The 10,853-nt window shown below is 27.9% G+C and overlaps 1 long non-coding RNA gene across 1 annotated transcript; it reads right to left on the bottom strand.

Annotated features, from left to right (window-relative positions):
- Positions 1–2,928: 2,928 nt before the first annotated feature.
- Positions 2,929–7,042, bottom strand: LOC145806020 (uncharacterized). The gene is made up of 3 exons (XR_014348419.1): positions 6,018–7,042; positions 5,814–5,902; positions 2,929–3,225 (listed from the first exon to the last, which is right to left on the bottom strand). It is a non-coding gene; the product is annotated as an uncharacterized LOC145806020 (long non-coding RNA).
- Between the last annotated feature and the right edge of the window lie 3,811 nt (positions 7,043–10,853).

Genomic DNA, 10,853 nt, shown 5'->3' with positions numbered 1-10,853 from the left:
AGAGAGAGCCGAGGCCGTTGATTGACCCGTCTCGTTTTTGTCGGTCGGCTGACGCAAAAGCGAGGACATATGTCCGACGCGATTTTTGACGGAAAAGAGAGAGACGCGTGAATCGTATATTTATGTATATATATGTTTTGAATTGTATAGATGCCATTTATCACTATCATTTTCCTCCTCCTCCTCCAGATTCTAACCCATGATTTCGTTTTGATAATGTCACAGGGGGAGAAATTATATGATGTTATGTATTATGATATTATTTTGTTATGATGTTATGTATTATGGTATTATTTTCAAATTATAGTATTATTTGAAAACTAATCTGATGATTATGTATTTATAGTTTGATTTCTTAGTCTCATATCATGTCTCTAATTAAAACTTATTTTTTACACATGTGCTAACCTATGCATTTAAAAATGAATTCAGGGAGCATGACTTGAGGGAAGCTTTTTTTACTCCCAAATCAAGTCAAAACATCATTGTGTGCCATCATAAAAAAGGAAGAGATTGTTAGACTTATTTATTTTGATGATTTATTTAATTATATTTTAATTTATTTGAAAGAGAAAAATAAAATCCAAAATTTATTTTGATGATTTATTTAATTATATTTTAATTTATTTGAAAAAGAAAAATAGAATCCAAAATTTATTTTGATGATTTATTTAATTATGTTTTAATTTATTTGAAAGAGAAAAATAGAATCCAAATTTATTTTGTCTCATTATTTCTCACATAAACATTTATCCTAAATATTGTTTGAATGTATTTAATATTTGCTTAAATCAGGAGTTCATTTCAATTCAAAAATAATGCCCAAACCAGAGGTTCAAATAGTCTAAAACAAAAGTTCAAACAGCCCAGCACATCAGCAGGCCAAAAGGTTCAAACAATCCAGCACAACAGCAGGCCAAAAGGTTCAAGTGAAAGATATTCAAATTAGTAATAATGGAGTAGAATATATTCAAATGAATACAATGGCTATAAACGGCTATAGATTCAAATGAATACAATGGCTATAAGCAGTTATAAGTTTCATTATATGTACCAAAGCTTCTAATGTAAATAAGTTACAAAAAAAATCAAAAAATATTCTTTGATTTATAATCACTCACATCTATTCTTTGAAAAATTCTCTGAGAAGTGTTCTTCAATTTTTGTTTACATCATCTTTCAGAAATTATACACTAAGACGTATAGCTTTAAACTCATCTTTCCTGTGTGAGGTTTATAGAAAAACCAGAGCTTCATCTTTATATCTATTTTTGAGAGATAATTCTTGTAACTTTCTGTGAAAGCAAAAACACATTCTTTTCAACCTTGTAAGAGTGTAGTACATTCAGTGTTCTTGACTTAGAAAGTCTGTGTAAAATCCGTGGAGGATTGCTCCATCTATGAAAAGGTTGCTAGCACCCTGTGAAGGTAGAGAATAGTGGAAAATCTCAAGTGAAACTTGAGAAGTGGACGTAGGCCGAGTTGAAGCCGAACCACTATAAATTTATTTGCCTCTCTCCCTTATCTCTTTATTTTATTTAAATTGCCATAGGTATATTTCACATTTTCACTGTGTTAAAATCATTAACTGACATAGTTGTTAGAACACTTGTTTTAATTATTTTTATTTCATTAACTATATTTATCTATTGTGCTAGTCATAATTTTTATTAAGGTATTATTATTTTTATTTGTAAAAATCTAATTCATCCCCCTCTTAGGTTGTCTTTTGGGTAACACTAACATTATTCAATTGTAATAGATACATGTATTTTAGATGCCAAATGGGCAAAAACATGTGTAAAAATTGTAAATTTGCGAAAATAACCTAAAATAATTCATTTTGTTTGGTTTTGAGTTTTCAAATATAACTTTTTAGTTTTTATTTTTTATTTTTTGTGTATTGTTTGTTTTATTAAATTTTTTAGTTTACATTTTACATACACATAACCTAGTTTCATCTAAAAAAGTAAAATATTTGTTGATTATTCCAAAAAAAAAAAAAATCATAAATACAAAAACATATAAAAAAAATAGACTAAATTTTTTGTATATAGTGAATTTTTTTTTTTTATAATTTTTAAGTTCACGCGCATCTAAAAAGTAATAAGTTTGATTAAATATTAAAAAAATCACTAAAATAAAAAAATTTAAAAAATAATAAAAAAAAAACTCCAACAATTGTACTTAAAAATTCAAAACCAAACAGAGTTTAATTTTTATGAGAAATTACAAATCAGAAATAATTTGAAAAAATAATTAATTGCCAATTTATAAAATTATTTATTATTTTAATTATTAATATTCATAAAATTCACCACTGGTTGATAATTATTTTTAAAAAATATCATTGATGTGATATTTCTCCTAATTTTTATGGAGGTGCAGTTGAGTTAGTGTTTGATATAAATAAAACTATGACGCATGAGACAAATTTTCTACTCAAATTCATACTCCAATTACAATTTTAAGAGGGAATTTATTTATTTAATTAAGTAGAAAGTTGAGAAATGTGCAATTATCTATATCTATCTTCTATCTATCTATATATATGTGCGGCTTCTAATGGTATTGACTCAAATTTCTATTATATTTTTTTTATTTTCTTAAAATATCCCAACAATAGTTTTTTCAAACAAAAAATTATATAATGAAGTGAATGAGACTTTAACTCATTGCTTTAGGTAACAAAAACAACATATTTATCATTTCATCACCCCGCAACATATATATTTTACAAATTTAACAACACTTTCATCAGGTGAGCACACGCTCACTATTATTTTTATTACTATTAATATGTAAAGGCTTCTCATGATGTAAGCACAAATATGTCTCATATTCTGAGTTTTTTTCAAAATACTCCTATAATGGTTATTTAAAACAAAAAGCAATATAATAAAATAAATGGGGCTTTAACTCGTAACATTAGATTTGAGAAAAACATTTTTTACTGCTACAACAATACACAATATATACATTTTTAAATCAAAATCAAAATTCATATTTTATACATTTAATATCACACCTATCGAATGGACATACCACCACTAATTTATTTTAAGGGGTGCCATATATGCGTCCTATAACTCGCCCAACCAAAGAAAACTAGTTGCAGCCATTACAGACATCACCACCATTGAACACTAGTATTGTCAAACAAAAACGCATTTGGTAAATCACACCTTTCCATGGCTTCCTCTGTCCCAGCCATCTGCAATGACACTAAATCAAAAATAAAAATAAAACTACCCTTCTCAATCAGTAACATTATTATTATTATTATTATTATTATTATTATTATTATTATTATTTTATTTAATCTGCAATCGCATTCACTATAATTAATTCCCTTATAGCTTTAAGCTATTAAATCAGCATATACCAAGTACTAATTGGGAAACGCTAACTAAAGCCCTTTATACATTGTTTAATGTTAATAAGTGTGTATAAAATGTTTTGAAAATATATAAAAATATTAAAATGTGTATTAATGTCAGTAAAAATGCATTGAATTTAATGAAAAGTGTCTTGTATTCCTCAAATTTTTTTTATCATTTACTTGTGTGCTAAAAACACTTGTTAACAAGACCTTTAAACATAATTAATCACATTCAGTTTTTTTAATTTGTAGTCATGAACTCCGAAGTGCAATGGACCTATTAACGAAGGTCTCAATTATCAATAAGTTGTTTTAATCAAAATAAAAAATTGTCACATCACTGACTTTTTTTTTTTTTTTTTTTTGGTAAAAAGTCTAGAAGTTGCTAAAAAAATTAATTCTCAAACTAGCCCTAATTAAAGTTCGTTGAAATGGGCTGATTATGTTACAATAGGCTTATTTACTAAAATTTTATTTGAGTAAATTATATTAATCTCCCCTAAGATTTAAAAAAAATACAACATGTCTCATAGTTTTAATATAAATAATACCAATTTCCTTTTTAGTAAGACTATATAGACCAAAATTAATGCAGATGCTATGAAGATACAAGATAAATATGAAAAAAATACACATTTTAGTATAAAAGAGATTGCAACATCACTTTTTATCCATTTGACTAGCGACTTATTGATGAAAATATATCTAAATATTTTATATAAATTAAGACTTTAAGGGAGTTTACTATAATTATGTTAATATTGTGAAACTTGCTATATTTTCTTTAAACTTTAGGAGAGGTCAGTGCAATTTACCCATTTTATCTTATAGTGTTGATGCAAATCTGATTTAGCCTTGCTGCAATTTTAGTTTTGTAATTTTTATTGGCATGACAGTTTAGTAATTAATTGTTCGACAATATTATTTTTAGCTAGTTGTTAATTGTTGAACTAAACGATAGATCTTTTGCTAGTTGTTAATTGTTAAACAATATTGAACTATGGTTTCTTGATTGTAGGTCTAATTTTTCTACAAAAATGTCATGATTGAATCGAGTCTCTGAATGGTTTCTTGATGGTAGGTTTAAAATTAAAAAAAAAAAACTGTCATAATTGAATCGACTCTGAATGGTTGGGTATGATTTGATTTTATAATTTTTATAACTAATTTAGTTTAAAATTTTATAAAATCATATATAGTCAATTAATACTAATTTTTTTTCCCAAAATCAAATCAACCGAAGTTCTTCACCCCTACCTAACGAAAAAAAAGGATAAGAATGTATCGTTGACTTTCTTTATTAAAAAAAACAAAACAAATCACCATTCATATATATCTTTATTTTACTTTACTTTTATAGAGCTTCTCCAATTTTTCATCATTTTATTTTTTTAATTTTATGAAAAAATGTCTAAAAATATGCTTCAATCATTTTATCAAATTTGAATTAAATTAAGGAAGAAAGAATTTTTTTCATTAAATCAAGAATGAATCAAATCATTCAACAATTTTTTTAAAAAAAAATGATATTTTGATGAAAAACTAAATAAACAAATAAAAATTAAAGTGTCTTCAACGCTAAAATATACATTTTATTTTGTCTATCTATTAATTCAAATTTATCCTCCAACACTGCTATTTATTTTAGTTATTTATTCAAACATTATTTATTTTATGAAATGCTATATCAACAATAATTAGCAATAAAGATGAAGGGAAAAAAAAATCATAAGAGTCAAAGATATTTTTCCAAGGCTTTGAAAGCTAACTAATTTGGCTAATGAATTTGGCTTAAGACAAAATGCTTAATTACAAGCTTAGTGTGTTGGAATTAAGAAAAAAATAATAAAAATATTAGGAATTTTAGCTAACAAACATTATACGCTTAGTGTGATGGATATGTTCATAAAGCATACCTCATTTTTATATTTCATCAAATTTAAATTTGATGAAAAAATGTTCAAAAATCATCTTTATATTTTATTAAATGTTCATCAAATCAAGGGAGAGCCCTTTTTTTTTTTTTAATCAAATTGAAAACTCATCAAATTTGAATTTTTTAAAAAGAAGAATTGGAAATAATTTTTTTTTATTAAAATTGATGAAATGTGAAATTTGGGATACAAAAAAATATTTAAAAAGATTTTGATAAAAATTTGATGAAATGATTGAAGCAATTCATTTCAAATCAAACTTTTTACTTAAATTTTGAATCAAATTAGATCAAAAAATTAGGAAAGGGTTGGAGATAATCTTACCCTTCCAAACAAAAAGTAAAAAATATTTTCTCACCTAATATTCCCAAGGAAAACTAAAATTGGAAGAGAGATTTTTATTTTTTTCTTGACATTAAACGAGAGTTTATAAAACTAAACATAAATTAAACTAAATGCACACATATAGACAAAGAAAAGTTCAAAAAAATGGGTACCTGATGGTGATCGATCAGGTTCCGGCTCTCAAGTGATGGGTTCTGGCTCACCATCGAAGTTGTTCCTCCCCACAAGAAAACGCAAGCCCCTGAGACGAGATCAAAACAAGGGCAAAGCATAGTCAAAAACAAAAACAAAAACAAAAACAAAAACAAATAACCATCTTTTAAAGAGAAAGAGATTGGTAGGGAAAGAGACTCAGCTTGAACCTATACAAGAAAGAGGATGTGTCCCTAACCCCTCTAATAAAGATTTGCTCTGCATTCTGATCAGTCCCCCTCCTGAATTCGATCCTCGAGTAATCGATGAAGTGATACGGCTTCAATACAAGGTTGGTGTCGTGGTTGCCGACGAATATTTTGAGAAGAGAAGATCTCAATGAATCGGAACATGTTTGCTGAAACTTTCTCGCACTTATTTCTCTTCGTTCGTAGGGGTCGAGCGTGATGATCTCGCCATAGCATCCCTCCGGCGATTGGCTCCGTTTCTCTCGAATCTCCATCTCGACACCGGACATGTTGATTAGCTCCGTGACTATTGTGAATGGAGTCGCAGTTGGCATTTTTGTGCCAAATACAGTAACTAATAACTGAAATTTAGAGAAAATGTAGTACCAAGAAAATTGGAGACCTCGGTATTTATATTAGAGCAACTCAACTTGCTATCAATATTATAAAGACGACAATTAGTTGCCTGGCTTACCGACATATGATGACATAATGGCTCTGTACCATTGTTGTGCTCAAGATATTAGTTTATGCTCTCATGAAACCAACTATGCTTAGTGTAGTTGGTCATTATAAATTTTCTGAGGGCTTAGTCTGTAGGAAAATGTTATGGGTTCAATTTTCTTTAAAATGGTTAAATTAAGAGGATAAGTACTCGATACTTTGTAAAGGGTGAGTAGATTAACTCCTATAGATGTTAATCTAACAACTAACTTTTGCCGATCAAAAAAAATATGTTCTCATGATACTGAAATGTAGGCTGATATCATAGTAGTTTATAAAATTTTGAATTATCACCATGTTTTGCTTGTAGATTGAATCTTCCATGCTCAAAGAATGAGGGTAAATTAGGTTAAATAAATAAAAGAAACACTAAAAGTGGATCTGTTCTTTCATAACCTAAAAACTCAAGAACTAACTACAAAACATTTTTTTGGTAGGACTTAAAACTGTTAAATAGAGTTAATGAAGGAACTATCACTAATTTTTCATTGAACAATACTACATCTTCCTAATTTATCATTCTTAAATCACTTTTAATGATGTGGCATTGAAATCAAACCCCATATGATGAAATATTTAACAAATTAAAATTTAATACTTGTCAAATATATTATTAAGAATAATTTTTAAGAGTAATAATTTAAGTATTCTTGCTCCAACTTTATGGTGATGACATTCATCTTAGGATCCGCATTAGCATGGAGCACACACAAACCGACCTCCCTCGCGTGAGTGGATTCTTAAAAAAAAATTAATTACCGAAATTAATCCCCTTATAACTTTAAGTTATTAAATCAGCATATACCAAACATTAATAGGTAAATGCTAACAAGTACGCTTTATGTACTATTTAATATTAGTAAATATGTATAAAGTGTTTTAAAAATATATAGAAATGTTAAAAAGTGTGTTAATGTCAGTAAAAATACATTGAATTTAGTAAAAAATATCTTATATTATTTAAAAAATTTATCATTTACTCGTGTACTAAGAACATTTGTTAGAAAGACTCTTAAACACTTGTTATGTTATATGACACTTAAGTGCCCCTCTTTTCAAAAAAATAAAATAATAGTTTGATCATTTTTTTTAGATTTCTTTGACCCACCCTCGTAGTAAAAAATTGGAAATGAAATTATATTCTTTTGTTGTAATCGCATATTCTTAGTAACTCAATTCATTCTACCACACAATATATTAATGTTAAAGGAGAAAGAACTGATACACCAAAAATATTTATAAAAAATAAAAATAAAAATAAAATAAAAAATCTATGATGCAGATTTTTTTAAGTATTAATCTGATCATATAAGAATTAAATCTAAATTATAATTTATTTTCTTATATATTTTTGTGTTCCTAACAAATATCAATACCTATCTCTATCTCACATTATAATTACACAAGATTTAAGATTGTTTTGAGGATTAGGTTAAAAGTTAATATTTTAATTTTTTTTGACTTTTTTAAAAAAAAATAAAGAAGTAATTTGAGTTAAAATAAATTAAAAATCAGAAAGTGACTTTTAATCTATTAGCCAAAAGAGGCCTTAATAATCTCAAAAGCCAAATCAAAACACTTTTGTCAAACCTCAATTAAATTCCAAAAGAACAAAAATTACGAAAAAAATTAAAAGGAATTTATATAAAATTCTAAGTGTACGGGGAGGAAATAATTCTCCTCGTATAATCCTGTTGACCAAGTCCACGCTCCTCCGTACGACGTCGCTTTGTCACCTGAAAATACAAACGTGAGCTAGCCGGCGGGTGTGTGCCGGAAACCTCTCCGATGCCTAAGTTAGAAAACTTGACAAATAGACAAAACTCTAAGTTCTCAGAAAGATTGTGTTCAATTACCTCCTCCAAGGTGATGCTTGTGAGCTTTTATAAGCTTCCCGTGGCACAATCCTAGTAGGACTTGTATTTCTCCATGCAGAGTCCTCCTAGGATTCATTCTCCTAAGGATAATGCTTATCCTTTTACACCCTCCCCCACTGCTTAAACCAAGTAGGATGGTTTTCTTTATGGCCGAACTTCCATTTGACCGAAGTAAAATTGGCTATACCGAGCCACAGAGGGCCGAACTATCCTTAGCTCGGTCTTCTGCGCCAACTCCTTACTTCGGCTGCCCTGTTCAACCTTGATGTGCTTAGATCAAACTTCCAAGTAACAAGTTCTGACCGTCCTAACCATTGTATGTCACGACAGGTTTAATTCCGAAACCGGCCTTCCCAGAACATACTGCGACTGGACTAACTGAGACCGGCCTAACTGTGAGTTGCCTCCAGACCGGAGTAGTTTTACTCTTCCTTGGGCCGAAGTAATCTCACCTCCTTGGGCCGGAGTGAGTCAACATCTCCTCAGAACCGGAATAAATCTATCGTTCTTGACCGGAGTAACTCTAACAGCTTTGGTCGGAGTGCCTTTTATCTCTCCTGGGTCGGAATACCCTTGCGGCCTTTTCACCCAGGCCTTGGTGCTTTGGGCCACGAAGCCCATCACATAGTTCGGCCCAATTTTTACCAAAAATTACCCTCTCACTAAGTCAAAAGAGATTAAAAGAAAAAAAAAAAAAAAAAAAAAAAAAAAAAAAAAAAAAACCTTATAACATTGAGGAATGCTAGCGAGCACTCATATATGCAAGAAAAGGAACCTTGACTCTAGTAAATGAAGAGGAAGTAGCTGTAAGAAGAAGAGCAGCTTTTTGAAGAAACAACGTCAACCGACCGATCATTTTTCTGCGGAAGTAGCCGTAAAAGTGAATTTTTTTGTATATATATATATTTATTTAGATCAAATCAATTAATATCTATTAATATCTTCTCTTTATTTTTTTTACTTACTTTCTCTACTTTTGTACATATTTTTTTTTTATATAAAAAGTCAAAAAATATACTTATTTAAAACATTCCAAAAATCTCCTTAAACTCACGTTGTGTTAGACCATCTGTAATGGTTCATTAAATGTTTCGTCAAATTTAAATTTGATAAAAAAATATACTTTTTGCTGTTCTAATCTAGTACCAAATCTTTCATCAAATTTAAGATTTCTCAAATCTTTTATCAGATTGAGGATAGATGTATCTTTCATCACAGAAAAATTTTAACTTGTCACAGAGAAATTTCTAATAATATTATTGAGGGACCTTAACTAATAAGAAAAAATATATTGGACCTCTATTAGTATCTAACGTTAAATAGAGATATTTTTCTAATTTTTTCTACATTATATACATATATATATATATATATATATATATATATATTTTCCTACAACTACTGTTCTGTTATTCGCTATAAAATAAAAATAAATAAAAATAAAAAAGAGAGAAAAGGAGAGAAGAGAGACTGATAGCGGGGAAGAAACGGAGCATAACATGTGAAAGAGAGTGTGCGAAGAAAAAGTCAAAAAACGACAAACTCGAACCTATTTTGTTTGGAAAGAATTAATTTAGATTGATTTTTAATTTTTTTTAATTAATTTAGTCGGATTAAATTAGTTTCATTTAGGAAGAATTTTTTATTTGCTTTGGTTTGGATGTAATAGTTATGAGAGAAAAAATAAAATAATTATGGTTTAGATGTAATATTTTATCTTATTGACTTATTTAATTTATTTTATCATTTTATACTTATTTAGTCAATTTAACTCTTGCCAAAGGAGACTTGTTGTGTAATTTTTTTGTTATTCTTTTTTTTTTTTTTTTTAAATCTCTAGCATTTTAAAAAGTGAGGTTTGATAGGGAAAGAATACAAGAAAAAAAAGACAAAAGAGCTGGGACACTTGTAAAAAAGGAAAATATTTGAGACACTTAATAAATCTTTATAATTTTACAATGACCTGAAATAATAAACATTAATTTTTAATTTATCATATATTTAATTAGGTAAAGTTCCACTTCCTTATCACATTATTAGTACTGTACTTGAAAATCCCAAAGTTGGGTCTTTCCAAAGGCACATACCTGCACGCCATTTCTTCTCCCAACCTTCAATAATTTCTTGTTTTGTCCGGCTTTGCTTTCTTCTTTTTTTAATATACTGACTTAGGTTTGATTTTTTAGTGATTTTTTTATTTTTGGTGAATTTAATAAAAATTAAAAATTTTACTTGACTAGATAGATTGAAAAAATAAAAAGAATTTGAAAGTTTAAAAAAAAAAAAAAATCAAAAAGAACAAAGAAAGCCAAAGATAATTGGCATTGTTTGCTTTCTTTTGTTTTTATAACAGATTTTTTTTTTTTTAAATTTTTTAGATTTGTTTACACATTACGGACTTGAAAAGTATAAAAATAAAAAAAAATAAAAA

The sequence above is a fragment of the Camellia sinensis genome, chromosome 13, assembly GCF_055761805.1.
Source record: "Camellia sinensis isolate YWXY chromosome 13, ASM5576180v1, whole genome shotgun sequence".
In the NCBI taxonomy this organism is placed as follows: Eukaryota; Viridiplantae; Streptophyta; class Magnoliopsida; order Ericales; family Theaceae; genus Camellia; species Camellia sinensis.
Note: the sequence above shows the minus strand (reverse complement) of the source record. Positions and strands in the feature narration are given on the sequence as shown.